The sequence below is a fragment of the Hesperophylax consimilis genome, chromosome 17 (genome assembly GCF_061612785.1).
Source record: "Hesperophylax consimilis isolate HC1 chromosome 17, BYU_Hcon_1.0, whole genome shotgun sequence".
NCBI classification, from domain to species: domain Eukaryota; kingdom Metazoa; phylum Arthropoda; class Insecta; order Trichoptera; family Limnephilidae; genus Hesperophylax; species Hesperophylax consimilis.
In genome coordinates this window covers 13,210,859-13,226,661 of record NC_142852.1, presented here as the reverse complement: position 1 = coordinate 13,226,661, position 15,803 = coordinate 13,210,859, and positions in this window count along the sequence as shown.

Here is a 15,803-nt window from a genome sequence, read left to right as displayed (position 1 = left end):
AAAAAAAATCACAACAAGAAAAACGAAATCAAATCGTTTCTAATCGAATATTTAGGTCAAACGATTCCGATTTTGTCCATTGTACATTTTTTTTACACATATGGGTCAAAATTCCTTTAAAATTCATCAAAACACTCACTTGAGTCAAGTTAGAGAAGGGGTTTCCATAAAAGTTTTCTGTGAAAGGTAATTCCCAACAAAAAATTCCGATATTTGCTTCCCCACAGTAATTTTTCAAATCCATGTAGGGGCAGTTATTAAAAAAAATCTGAAGGAAGTAATTAACGCCAATATTTATTCGACTCCATGGAGGGGGGGGTTGTAAATAGCTCATAAGTATTTAATTCTTGGTCCCAGTATAAACTACTTTTGAGTTTTTCGGAACAAGGTATTATGTTGATTTGTCCAAAGTACAAAGTACCACATGAAAATGCCCGGTTCTTTTACTGGCTACGATAAAAACTCCTCTCCTAGTAGTAGTTCAATATATGTTAATCATTTTCCAAGAAAAAAAATGAATGAATAAAATTATATTTTAATCAAAACATAAAAGAATCGTGAAAGTACCACATGAAAATGCCCGGTTCTTTTACTGGCTACGATAAAAACTCCTCTCCTAGTAGTAGTTCAATATATTTTAATCATTTTCCAAGAAAAAAAATGAATGAATAAAATTATATTTTATTCAAAACATAAAAGAATCGTGACTTCCTTTTTAGCAGGACAAAGAAATTCTATTTTCCGATAAAGAATTCATGACTTATAATGATCTTGAATTTAATTTCTTAGTATAAATGTATAAATGTAATTCTAAGTAAACGAAATTAAAAATTTTGTGTTCTTCAATTTTCTGTTAAAAGTAGAGAAATTACATAATTCGATTACGTCGTAAAAAGCACGTCTTCATATTTCATATTTGATAATCTAAATGACGGTCTGTTTAGAAGAATTTTTATTATTCTACAAATTTCAAAATTAATTTTCATGTTCTATGAAAGATTTTTTTCAAGTTCTGTTATTATTTCAGTTCTGTCAAGCTACTAAATTATGAATATATACTTACAGAATTTGAATAGGACTTTCACAGAACCCGAACATGAACGTTGAAAATGATTTCTCAGTAACAACCCTTTCCGATTAATGATAAATCAAATCCTTTATTTAAAGAGTTTCAAATTTCAAGTAATCGTAGATTATTTTTTAGACAGATTGATTGTTCATCTTGGAGCAAGATTTTACATTACTTGCGCTGTCCTGAAAAAATGAGCACTAAAGAAAGATACTTTAAGCTCGTTTTTCAGGACAGCACTTTGTCTTAACCCTAAAAAGATAATCATATTGTGTAGTACGGAAAAGATACTCATGCGTAAAATTGACGCATATGTTTTATGCAGCTGCAGGTCGAGGTTTATTTATTTATTTCAATAAATTTTATGTGATTATTTATTAACACATATTTAAGAATATTTATATTAAAGATAGTTTACTTATACTCCTTTATTTTTAAAAAAGAAAAAAAAACTTTATACTTCTTCTATAAATCAACGAAATTTTTGAACACTTACTCTTTCATACGAAACTTATTTTTTACTACAATAATCAGTCTTTTTTAGTACAAAAGCAACAATTAGCAATATATCTTATATTAGAAACATATTATATGGTTATGTAAAAATCAGTTACAAACAGCTTTGGCACATATTATCATCAAAGTAACGTAACAGATAATCATGCGTAATTTTGACTCAGGCGTTCGTTATATTTCAAAACAGGTGACACTTACCTTATCGACACTTACACTACATGACAGCTCTCAGTGACAAATGACATGTCCTAAACGCACGGCTATGGATTCGCGCTATTTAGAAAGAGAGAGCGATATTTCGCAAACGCATGCGTAAATTTTACGCAGACTATCTTTCTAGGGTTAAAGATCTTTCTTGTTGTGATGGAATATTTCGACATTTGAAACATTTTTATTTTTTAAATAATGTTTTAGTCCAATGAATGGGGTAGGCTACGAATTAATATTTAATTGTCTATGGTCGCGCCTTTTTTAGTTTCCTCTAGCCCAGGGGCGTATAACTCCCGTCTGACCTTGTAACCCTGATGGGAAGAATTATCCCCAACCCAGATTCTTATAGACAAAGCTGTTGTGGCTGAAAGCTCAGATCTCATTGGCTCAGAGCAAAAATTGTAGTTTGATCTCTCGCTCTCTACCATAGCGACTTGTGTAACAGAAAGAGAAGCTAAGCATGGGTTATGCTCCGATAAAAAATAACGGTAATTTCCAAGACGCCATTTCGAAAGTTGAAGTCAGTTGAAGTTTTTAGCGTGAATATTTTGAATTTTCTTTCACCCATCTAAAAATAAGGTTGCTTGCTAGAATTCTTCAAGGTAATAAATTAATGCCGTGTTGTGTTAAAGGTTGCTCAGACGGATTCGATAATCCGGTGCTAGCAAGAATCAGCAAGAAATACGTTTGTTTGTGGGTGTCATTTCGCGATTGAAAGCAAAAATACGGTACTTTTGGGATTAAAAAAGAATGCGTTGCAAACGCTTAATCTTCCAGTCATCATAAAATATCCGGTCTATCTCCACCAATTGAAAGAAGGACCTGAACCCGTTGTTAAATACAGGTACTGACCTCTCGTTCTTTGATACAATGTTCCCGATTCCTGAATGTACTTCATTGGCTAATAATTTAATTAATTTTCCTTTTCAGACCTCTCCGTATTCTGACGCAATACTATACCACGTATTAGGATGCAGAAACTGTTAAACAAAGCCACGATTATATCAAACAAGTTCATTTAACCTCTCCAGAATTGCATCATGTAAGTACCTTATTCAGATTTAACCAGCATTTTCCATGATGTTTGCTGACGACAAAGCTATGGAAATTATATGAAACCCTTGCAGAAGAATTTGAATAACTTCTAGTGCTGTAGCAATAATAATTAAGACTTAAATTTATTATTCTTTAACTAATATTTATAAGATGTATGTTGACGCAACAATCTTCCTTTAAAATTGTCCTTGATATTTTCCCATCCTATTACCTACAAGTACCTGTCATTATCCGACAATACCCACGTTTGTGTGACATTTACAACAATAAACTTAACTGTCAAATCAGTTTATTGATGAAGCCGGTTTGAGGAACATCTCTTTATGATCAGTGCTTTTATTGATATCAACTCGGGGTAGAATACTGTGCAGTGAATATATTCGGTTCCCATCAGTGTGTTTCTTACCCAACCCAGATGTTGTGGAAGTTGCGTGTGCAATAAATCATCTCCTGTGAGTGAAACCAACCAGCAACATCGTTGACGAACATCAAAGGGGTAAGTCGGATTCCTTCCTTATTCCCTGTTCACCATCTCTAACCATCGTTGTGTCAACTTCAAGTTCACAATTAATTTTACAGTCCATTCTTGATTCGCCTTGCGATTACATTATTTGGTCCTTCGAGCCGGATTGAATTAGAAATTAAATTCATTAGATTCAAAATTATTATTGTCGTTGCGTATTGGCTGTTTTCTGTGTAAAATCATTATTCTTACAAATTGATGAGCAAAATGGCAGATAAGAAGGTCGCTATATTGAAGGCTCGTAGAGATCGTATGTTAGCAAGAATTCAAATTACACATAAATTGATTCCTTTTTTAGACCAAGATGAGAAGAAAAGGGAAATCTTTTTAAGCCGTTGTGACAAAGTCTCTGAGTGGCTCAAGGAAATAGAATCATTACATAATGAAATCGAAGCTATATTAATCGAATCAGACAAGGCAGGCGATTGTTCGGAGATTACCACAGTTTCCGGGGAATTGGATGTCTTGTATTTTGAAATTTTATCTGAAAAAGAAAACCGTAAGAATTTAAACATTAAATTAGAATCAAGTTCTGCAAATAATTTTACAGTCTATTCTTGATTCGCCTTGCGATTACATTATTTGGTCCTTCGAGCCGGATAGTTTTATTTCATAGTTTTCATGCATTATTTGCGAGCTTAGTACACAATAATGCGATGTACACAGACATTGAAAAATTCCACCATTCAATATCGTTACTGCGGGGAACCGCATTAAATTTAGTAAAAACATTACCTTTAATTTCCGAAAATTATCCAATAGCTTGGAATATTCTACTGCAGAAGTATGAAGATAGTAGATTTTTATTTACATTTTATGTAGATGAGATGATGAATTTTAAACCTTTACCTAATGAATCGATAAATGGATTAACTCATCTCTTAAATACTTTTCAAGAGAATTTATCTGCCTTGAATGCAATGAAACATGAAAACTTATTTAGTAACTTTGTTGCCCACATAATTGTACGATGTTTGGATCAAGACACCAGACGACAATTCGAAACTTCACTTATGCGAACAAAATTACCGGAGACATCTCAATTATTTGAATTTTTACACAATCAAATTAGAATTCTTGAAGCATCAAACCCAATCACTACGAACATACCTAAACTAAAGTCGTCGGTTGCGAGAAAGTCCTTATTGACTGCAAGTCTTAGCTCTGACTTGTGCGCTATATGCAGAGAAAATCACTCCATTTATAAATGTACTAAATTTCATGAAATGTCTCCAATTGAAAGGAAAAATCGGATTAAAGAGTTAAATCGATGTTTTAACTGTTTAAAGTTGCATAGATTCGGTGAATGTAAAACACAGTCTAACTGTAAAATTTGCAACAAACGACACCATTCTATGTTGCATTTTGAAACACCCTCAACGGGTGAAAATGTGACTACCACGTCATTGACTGCAGTCGCAAGGTCAAACGTACATGTGAATAAAGCACACACTGTATTATTGAGCACAGCAGTTGTTCACATCCAAAATAAATTCGGAAAGTATGTAGGGTGACCTGGTCTACAGTGGATCGGTATGGTACAGTGGATGACTCCAATATCTCGAAAGTTCTTAGTGTGTTTGCAAATGTGTTCGGCTCTTAGGTAGGTGTTCCTCCATGCTACTAAACAAGTCAGTACTTGTCCGGCTGCGCAGGCGAATAGACGTGTGGTGCTGTATTTAGTGTTTTTGTAGTAGGAGAAAAAAAATCACGTGAGTATATTTTTACGTACCATTTCATTATTTTTTCCATGAAAAATTTTAGCATATTTTAGTTGTTATCAGTAGTTATTACAACATGTGTTAACACCCAGAAATATGTCTTATTCAAAAGGGTAAAGCCAGAATAATATGTTTAGTTAAAAATGGAGTGTTGTTCTACAGTGGATCAGTGGATCACCTTACACAGTGGATCATGATCCACTGTGTAAGGTGATGCCTGATTTGTCTTGATTGTTTGTTTTGAGGGACGAAAGAAAGAAAAATAGGCAAACATACGCAGGCGGAAATAGAAGAGGCATTAAAGCTAATTTCAGAAGGCTCAAGTATCCGTGGGGCGGCAAAGCATACAAAAATTGCTTTTACTACGTTACAGCGGTATAAAAAACAAAATAATTTGCCCAATGTAGTAAATAAGCGATTTGTTCCTAACTATGAAGTGAGTATGGTGTTTTCTAAGGAACAAGAAGAAATTCTCAAAAATTATTTCAAGAGTTTTAAAAAATTATTTAGCTTCTTTAGATAATTGTTTTCGTTCTCTTTTTTCTTTTTAAATCCAGTTATTTTTTATCTGGCCATGGGCTATTTTGTTTGTTCTTCTCTTTCAATAATAAAAACTGATTTATTTCTAGTATTAATTTTTTATTTAAAAGAATTCCCATCCTTGATCCACTGTTAAATATAGGTTGATCCACTGTGTACCACCAAGTTCCACAGTGGATCATTTTCCCTCATCGCAAATAAGTACATATTACTTTCCTTCCCAGGCGGAGTTTAAACTATTACAATTTACAAGAATGATAAACAATGAACCATTGTGAAAGTTTTCATTACAATGCCTCAACTGGTGTTGAAGTTATATGCCTCCAAAAAAAAGTGATCCACTGTTGACCAAGTCACCCTACCTATTCGAATTATTATCGATAACGGGAGCCAAGTCTCTCTTATAACTCGGGGCTGTGCCAAGAGGCTAGGTTTATCTATACGAAAATATAAGATTCCATTAAATGGATTAGGACAGACAGCTGTCAACTCATGCACAGGTATAACATCATGTGTTATCAAACCTGTTAATCAGCAAGCACCTACGTTATCCGCGACACCCATAGTGATTCAGGAAATTACTTCATGGATGCCATTTGTGGCACTGGATAAAAGTGTGAAATCGCGATTTCTCAATTTAACGATGGCCGATCCAAGTTTTGATCAGCCGGGTCAAATATATTTTCTACTCGGCGCCGATCTGTATCCAAATATTTTGGATGATCAATCTCATATCGTTCGGGGTAACCCGAACTTTCAATACAGTTTTTGGCTACATTATTCTCGGGAAAGTTGGATGTCAATCAACTGATTCATCGACAATGTCACTTTTGACATTGTCCGACATGTCATTAAATGATACAATGAAAAATTTCTGGGAAATTGAAGAAGCTCCGGTCATTTCTGAATTGAACCCCGATAATACCAAAGCGGAAGAAATATTTCAGAAGGAGCATTACAGACAGACAGATGGAAGATAGGTGGTTCCGATTTTTTTTAAATCGGACAGTCATTTTCCGCAAAATACCTACAGCTTGGCTGAATCACGAATGCGCAAGTTGGAAAAGCGTTTTTACCGGGATGCGACGTTGGCGTCAAATTATGCGGATTTTCTTGATGAATATGAAAGTCTAGGTCACATGAAACGTGTAACACCCCACTCTGGGGCAAACTATTTACCCCATCACGCTGTAATTAATGAAAAAGGTAAAATTCGCGTGGTTTTTGACGGGTCTGCGAAGGCCTCCGATGTGTCATTAAACGACATGCTGTATAGTGGTCCAAAACTACAAACAGAAATACCATACATGATATTAAATTTTAGATTTCATAAGTACGTCTTTACTGCCGACATTTGTAAAATGTACCGGCAAATTTTGATTATTCCTGATCACCGTAAATATCAGCACATCCTTTGGCGCAATTCACCGCATGAACCGATGAAAGATTATGAACTTCTAACTGTAACCTACGGTTTAACATCTTCTCCGTTTTTGGCCATTTCGATTCTACGTCAATTGGCCAGAGATGAGAGGGAAAGCTATCCTGCCGCTTCGAGGGCACTGTTAGAGAATTTTTATGTTGATGATTTGGCGACTGGTGCGGACTCCATTGAATCGGCTCGCCACCTCAAGGATGATATTGTAGCCATTTTAAAATCAGCCAAACTAGAGCTCAGCAAATGGGCAAGCAACTGTTCAGAATTACTCGAGCATGATTCTGAAACTCAACAACCATTAATGAATTTTAACAAAACTCAATCGAATGTTAAAATATTAGGCGTGTATTGGAATCCCGAAGTGGATTATTTCTCTTATCACATTTCAATACCAAATTCGGCAGTATATTCGAAACGGAATATATTGTCAACCCTTGCTCGGATATACGATCCACTAGGGTGGTTGTCTCCTGTAATCTTCACGGCAAAAAGGATTATGCAGGAATTGTGGAAGTTGAATGTGGGCTGGGATTCCGAAGTTCCACTCCACATCCTTTCCACTTGGAAAAGCTTTGTGGAACAACTTCCATTGCTACAACATTTACGAATCCCACGTCATTACCATACGAACCTAGATAGTCATTGTATTCTCGTAGGATTTTGCGATGCATCCCAACTAGGTTACGCCGCTGTGACATATTTATTTGTTAAAAACGATAACTCCAGCCACTTGTTGATGGCCAAATCCAAGGTCGCACCTTTAAAGTCATTAACAATCCCTAGACTAGAGTTATGTGCAGCTGTGCTGCTATCAAAACTTATCAAATATATATTGTCATCAGTACATTTTGCCACGCAAATTAAAAATGTTATTCTCTTTACTGACTCGACGATTGTCTTATCCTGGCTCAAGACGCCACCACATTTATTAAAAACTTTCGTCGCGAACCGTGTTGTTCAGATCCTTGACAATACACCAAGAGCAATTTGGAACCACGTTACTTCAGAGGATAACAGTGCTGACTATGGGTCCCGAGGTACCCTTCCCGTTCATTTTATAGAACATCAATCTTGGCTTTCAGGTCCGTCATGGCTCCGTAATCCATTTGAGGATTGGCCTACGGCGAGGCCACCATCTATTCCAGTAAGTGAATTACCGGAAATTCAACCCCAGAAACCTACCGTTTTTAGTGTAGAATTAAAATCATCTTCTATTATAGCGATGTATTCCTCATTATCAAAATTAAAGAAAGTCATTGCTTGGATCCTTAGGTTCAAAACGAATTGTCTATCTGACGTTTCCCAAACGGCGAAACAGAGCTTGAATCATGCGGTACTTACTATTGAAGAACTTGACAATGCACTCATGAAGATGATTAAACTCGAACAGGAAGTCTTTTTTCACAACGATCTTATTCTATTAAGTTCTAATCAAATGTGTTCTTCTGGTCTTCAAAAATTGAAACGTTTTATTGACCACCATGGTATTCTCAGGGTGGGCGGTAGGCTAACAAATTCTGAACTTCCATCCGAAATTAAACATCCCATTTTACTCCCCAAATCTAGTCATTTGACCAGGTTGTTAATTGATTACCATCACCGCGCATATCTTCATGTCGGACCGCGCACTCTCTAATTTCTTATTCAACGCAAATATTGGATTATGTCCGGTCGTACCGTCATTCGATCTCAGTTATCAAAATGTGTCACTTGCCACAAGTTTAGGGCCACCGCACATCCACCTATGATGGCGGATCTGCCATCCTTTCGTGTCCAACCTAGTCGTCCCTTCTCTCGTGTAGGCGTCGATTTTGGTGGACCTTTTCTGCTGAAGGATCATAAACGTCGTGGAGCCAAAACCACCAAGGCTTATTTATGCCTATTTATCTGCATGGCTACCAAGGCATTGCACCTTGAGGTCGTGTCAGATCTCTCCACTGATGCTTTCATCGCATCCTTAACGCGACTTACTAATCGACGGGGTTTGTGTTCCGAGGTCTACAGTGACTGCGGCACAAATTTTGTAGGAGCAAAACGATACCTAACTGGGGTATTCAAATATTTTCATTCTTCACCTCAACGTGAAGTAATTTCAGACTTCCTTGCCCAAAAGGGCATTGTGTGGACATTTAATCCTCCCGCCAGTCCGCACTTTGGTGGGCTGTGGGAATCCGGAATCAAATCGGTAAAACATCATTTAGTAAGAGTTGTCGGTGATACTTCTCTAACATTTGAGGAGTTTACCACGCTTCTTACTACCATCGAAGCTATTCTAAATTCACGCCCTCTCTGCCCCTTATCGGTCGATCCAGAAAATGTCGATGCCCTTACACCCGGCCATTTTCTGATAGGAGGATTTCTTTTGGGACTTCCCGAATATGACCTGTCCGATACTGAGTCAAACCGATTAAGTCGTTGGCAACACATACAAAAGATGTCTCAGCACTTTTGGCGACGTTGGAATGTAGAGTACCTTAATACTCTACAACAACGTGCAAAATGGTTGAACGACCGACCCAATTTAAAGATTGGCCAATTAGTGCTAGTCAAGGACGAACGACTTCCCCCCATGCGATGGACTTTAGGGCGAATTATCGCAGTTCATCCGGGAAAGGATGATATTGTTCGAGTTGCCACACTCAAAACAAATAAGGGCAACCTTGTCCGTCCAGCGGTTAAATTATGTCCCTTGCCCATAGAATAACTCATTTTACTTCAATACTCAGCAACATTTTTATCATAGAGCCATAAGTACTAGGTTGCTCTATTAATATGTTTTTTTTTTTTTTTTTTTTCATTTTTATAATTTTTTTTTTTTCGATACATACACAGAGGATAGCCAATATGCTTGCGTCTCATAATAGTATTCTTTATTTTTTTGGTTGATAACATAGTTCGTGACTATTTGTACCCAAAAGACAGCCGGTGTGCTTGCGTCTTATAATTTTTATTATATTGTGATTGATCTCATATGTAGTACCGGGGCTATTTTTTGTTTGTTAATTTTGTTCCAAAATTAGGTGGGCGGAAATGTTGACGCAACAATCTTCCTTTAAAATTGTCCTTGATATTTTCCAATCCTATTACCTACAAGTACCTGTCATTATCCGACAATACCCACGTTTGTGTGACATTTACAACAATAAACATAACTGTCAAATCAGTTTATTGATGAAGCCGGTTTGAGGAACATCTCTTTATGATCAGTGCTTTTATTGATATCAACTCGGGGTTGAATACTGTGCAGTGAATATATTCGGTTCCCATCAGTGTGTTTCTTACCCAACCCAGATGTTGTGGAAGTTGCGTGTGCAATAAATCATCTCCTGTGAGTGAAACCAACCAGCAACATCGTTGACGAACATCAAAGGGGTAAGTCGGATTCCTTCCTTATTCCCTGTTCACCATCTCTAACCATCGTTGTGTCAACTTCAAGTTCACAATTAATTTTACAGTCCATTCTTGATTCGCCTTGCGATTACAATGTAAGTAACCTACAGTACCTACGCTTGAGCAGTGTGGAATCCTCATTTGAAGGAATATTCTGAAGGTATACACCTAATTTATATTGCATTGAAACTCGCTCAAGAAGTTTTGTTTTGGGTCCCTACAAATTCTGCAGAAACTGCATAAAACGCGATTTTTTTCCCATATAAGAAAGTTCAAAAGTTCGACAGTGAATTAATCCATCACCATTAATGTCCCCTTTTTCTTAATTTTTTTAATATTAATTTTATCCATGTAATTTAATAAATATGTATACAATACTAGAATAGTGTAATCATTGGTCTCAAATTTTGTCTTTTTCTAGGTAAGACGAAGAGTATTTTGAGCTACATTGGTCCGACGGCAGCCCTTTCTCCCAGGAAACAGAAGACGCACTTGTAGATTTCTGGGACCAGGCGGCAGCTGCGATATGTATAACATTTGTATATTTAAAAAAATATATATATTTATTTATATATATATATATATATATATATATATATATATATCCCGCTACATTTGTTGCGTCCGACCCCTAAAAACTCCATAGCATTGCAGCGTCCACCGACTTACAGCGTCCGATATACGGACGCTACAATGTTTTGACCTCAAAATTGGCCAGAACGATGCTTACCCCATGTAGAATCGTATGGCGAAAATTTTTGTGGAAGCAAAAAATGTCTCAGAATGTCTGGAAACGAATATTGAACGTTTGACATTTTGCCGACAGGTTCGCTACACGATGTATATATCGAGCAGTGTATGTTTTTATTCATTTCTACGATCTTGCCGCGTCCACGAAGTAATATAATTTTCGATACATAACGACGATCATGCTGCGTCAACGCATTACATCGTTAGTATTGCGTCCTCAAGACCGATTACGAGTAGATATTATTTTATATACATAACGACGGTCGTGCTGCGTCCACGCATTACGTCGATAGTACTGCGTCCCCGTAGCCGCTCATGAGAATATACTATTTTTAACTCATAATGACAATCATGATGCTTCCATGCATCACGTCGATAGTATTGCGTCCCAGTGAACGATCACGAGTAGATATTATTTTGAATATACAACGACGGTTATGCTGCATCCACGCATTACTTTGATAGTATTGCGTCCCCCTGGCCGATCACGTTGAAATATTATTATGAATACATAACGACGGTCTTGCTGCGTCTACGCATTACGTCGATAGTACTGCATCCTCGGGGCCATTCGGAGTACATTGTTAAATATTATTTGAGCGTTTGGTTGAGTAAATCATCATATTTGGCAACATTTGGTTAATTTACAACGATGCCGCTTGATACTCAGAACTAAGAATCGTCTTGCGTGGTTTTTAATGCATAACGACGATTTTGCTGCGTCCACGCATTACTTCGATAGTACTGCGTCCCCATGGCCATTCACGAGTACATTTTTATAAACTATTTGAGCGTTTGGTTGAGTAAATCATCAGATTTGGCAACGTTGGGTTAATTTACAACGATGCCGCTTGACACTAAGAACTAAGAACCATCCTGCGTAGTTTTTAATGCATAACGACGATCGTGATGCGTTTACACATTACGTTGGTAGTATTGCGTCCGTTGTTGTTTTTTTTTAAAGAAAAAGCGTTTTTTTGGGAGCGAAACCCGGTCGGCACAAAGTATAAAAAATAAAAGTGGTGTTTACAAAGTTATTGTTTTATTTTAAATTAAATATTGATGTCAATTAAACAAATAATTTATAAGTTCCCGAATACTATCTGAATATAAAATAAATCTTATAGAATAAAATAAAAACCTCAAGATATGAATTGAAATCTAGCAAGAATATCGTAACACAAATTGTGAGGATTATTATTAATATATTTATAGAATTATAACTATATATTTTATCACACCTTCATAAATGCAATGAAAACTTTAACTTAAATGAAATCAACAAAAAATCAAAATATAGAAGAATACGTATGTGAAACATACAGCGAATGCACTAAAATCTAGAACAATATAATAAATCTACTAACAATCTTGCACTTAAACATAAGGAGTATAATTTGAAACATGGACGAACTTCTGGTATACCTATGTATTTAACATTATGTCTACAACCAGATTTTTTAATACTATCCGAGGCACACTCGCATGCAATACATAAAAATATACCAAGTATTCCAAACTACAAACAATATGTCACAAATTATCACAAAAATAAAAGTAGTGGAATTGTAATCTATGCTAAAGAAAAATTTACTGATATCAATGTTAACGAAATACCAATATGTAACGCAAACTGTTTGTCAATTAATGAATCTAAATAATTAGCTAATTAATATAATCGCATGTATCGAATACACAGCTCTATTATACCCTTATAGTCCAGTAGGTACCCAAGCGATTCTTTCAGAAACTTGATCAGGGTGCTAAGGCTGTGAACATCTTGGAATAATTACCGATAATAACATCAAATGGAAAAGTCAAATAAACTCCACAGTAGACAGAATGAGAAAACTCATCTTTGTGTTTTTTAGACTTAGAAATACTGTATCATTAAAAATACTTAAAGGTATTTATTTTGCACTTGCACATTCTACACTACTACAATATGAAATCGTGGTTTGCGGGGGGGGGGGGGTGCGTATAAATCATACCTACGTCCACTTGTGACAATTCAAAAAATATTAATAAAAATCATATTTAAAAAAGCCATATAACTATCCAACAATAAATGTTTTCCAAGGTTTCCCGGTTCCCCTTCTCACAAAAATTTATGACAAAAATACTCGTACATTAAGAACTTCAATTACATAAAGATTTATTTGATAAAAATAATATTCCATAATTAATTTTAAGCTAAATAATTATTTATATTGGAGACTAACCGTACCACTTGTTCGAACTACAACAGCAAAACATCATTATTTATTTAACGGTATAAAATTATTCAATCAATTACTCCTGGATATATCTGAGGAAAATTATGACAGTTACAAAAAAAAACAATTTAAAATTCTCTAATACCACCTAATAAATTTTCTTATTGTTTTAAATTATTTATTTATTTATTTTATTTCAGGGAAATCAACAGTTTACAATGTGGTTCATTTATACACGTGTAATTTACCTAACTGAGAAACCAATTGCAGATTTCCGCAATATTCTATTCTATTATGTATGTAAAAATTTAAAAACTATACTTACAAGAACTAAAAAATATTAAATTTATCGAAGAAAGCAAACACTTAGTGGCTTGACATTATACAAAATGAAACAAATACTTTGTTTTAAGCCACTTTATTTTAATTTATATTTCGTCGACCGGTTTGGATTGAACCCAAATATTGTATAAAATAAATATAAAGTGGTTTAAAACATAGTATTGTTTCATTTTGTAAAAAATATAACGTTATTCAAGAGGGAGATTATTATAACATGAGATTATTTTAACTGGAGATTATTATAACAGGAGATTATTAAAACAGACGATTATTATAACGTAATACTACATAATATATGTCATTACATAATATAATAACATTTTATGCAGTTTGGTACACGTTTAATACATTTTTAATATAGTTTTTATATTTATTTTGGTTACATTGAAGATAGAATCAGAGAGAATGTTATTATACATATGTTGAACATATTCTTCTAAGACAAGCATTTTTATTTTACTAGATTACATGAGCGTGTGTGCCGTGTAGGTACTTTCAAATCAATTCTGCTTAATAAACTCCACATATTATGTTTCTGCTTATCATTCCTTCCTTGGTATTATTTATAACTAACCTGTTTTTATTACTTTTATTGTATTTTCTTGTAAGGCTATTAATAGTTTTTGTAATAATATTTGCAATATAAATATGTAAAAATATATTGTTGTCCTCTCCTAAGCACAAGCATCTTACTTATCAGAAAAGTGATTTAAATATTATTTAATATTATGTTGTAAATATTGTAACACTAAAGATGTTAAGAAATAAAAATAAAAAAATATTTTTATTTTGAACTTAATGGTATTAATATGTTTAACTCATTAATTAAAATATTGCAATTTGAGGTTGAACTAATTAAGTTAAATATAAAAACAGATATTATTATTTGAATACGTAACGACAGAAGTTCTGCGTCGATGGTATTGTATCCTCGTGACCAATCACGAGTAGATATTATTTTGTATACATAACGACGGCCGTGCTGCGTCCACGCATTTCGTCGATAGTATTGCGTCCCCATGGCCGTTGGCGAATTTGTACATTTTTATGTATTGTTTGAGTCCTTGGTGAAGCAACACGCCAGATTTGGCAACATTCAGTTCATTTACAACGTTGCCACTTAGCACTCAGAACTAAAAAGCGCCTTGCGCGGGTGGACATTTTTGTAAGATGGTTTACAGTGGACGGTAAATTGATATCCCGACCTAAAAATGTCCAACCGCCCTCTGCAATGGAGCGAACTGGCGCGTTATGAAATGATACATTTTTACTAAGGATATCGTTGTAAAAAAAATTGTCGCACGCCTGCGCCCAGTAGGTACGTTTGTATACAAGGTGCAACAAGATATTCATTCAAACTTCTCACTATCAATAGACAGTTTGTTGTCAGGTCTGGTGTGTTTCTGGATGTCAAAAAAATAAAACATAAATATATATACATATATTTTTTATATACCGCACAAGAGTCTCAACCGCTCCCGTCTGGAACAGCGAGACTGTGGCATCCCCAATCTGAGTACTAGGGTGAAGGTATTGGGGAGGGGAAGAAGATGAGGAAGAGAAATGTAGAAAAGTACCTGGCTATTTATATCTGGTCACCAAACACGGCAAAAGCTTGGAAATAACGTTTCCATTCGGAATGGTGGTCACACACCAGGGCGATACTGAGAGTATATTTCACTCTGGAACGTGCTGCAAACACACTTTATATTATGTTTAATGTATTAATTGTGAAATAACACAAACAAAAAAAAAATTATTTGCGCACGCCGGGTTTGACAGTCAGATTACGGGCTTCGGATTGCGAGTCGAGAGTCTTATCTCTCAACCACAGATGCTGTAATTAATTAATTAATTCACTATGAACGTGAAAACTTCACTAGAAAAGTAAGAAATATTTTGTGTTGTTTATTTATTTGTTTATTTATTTATTACACCTAATAGACGTTTACATTCTAGTTTAATAGTTGAGTATCGCAGTTATTATATATTCTTCAAAATTAAAACAATAGAGAAAACAAAATAGAATGAA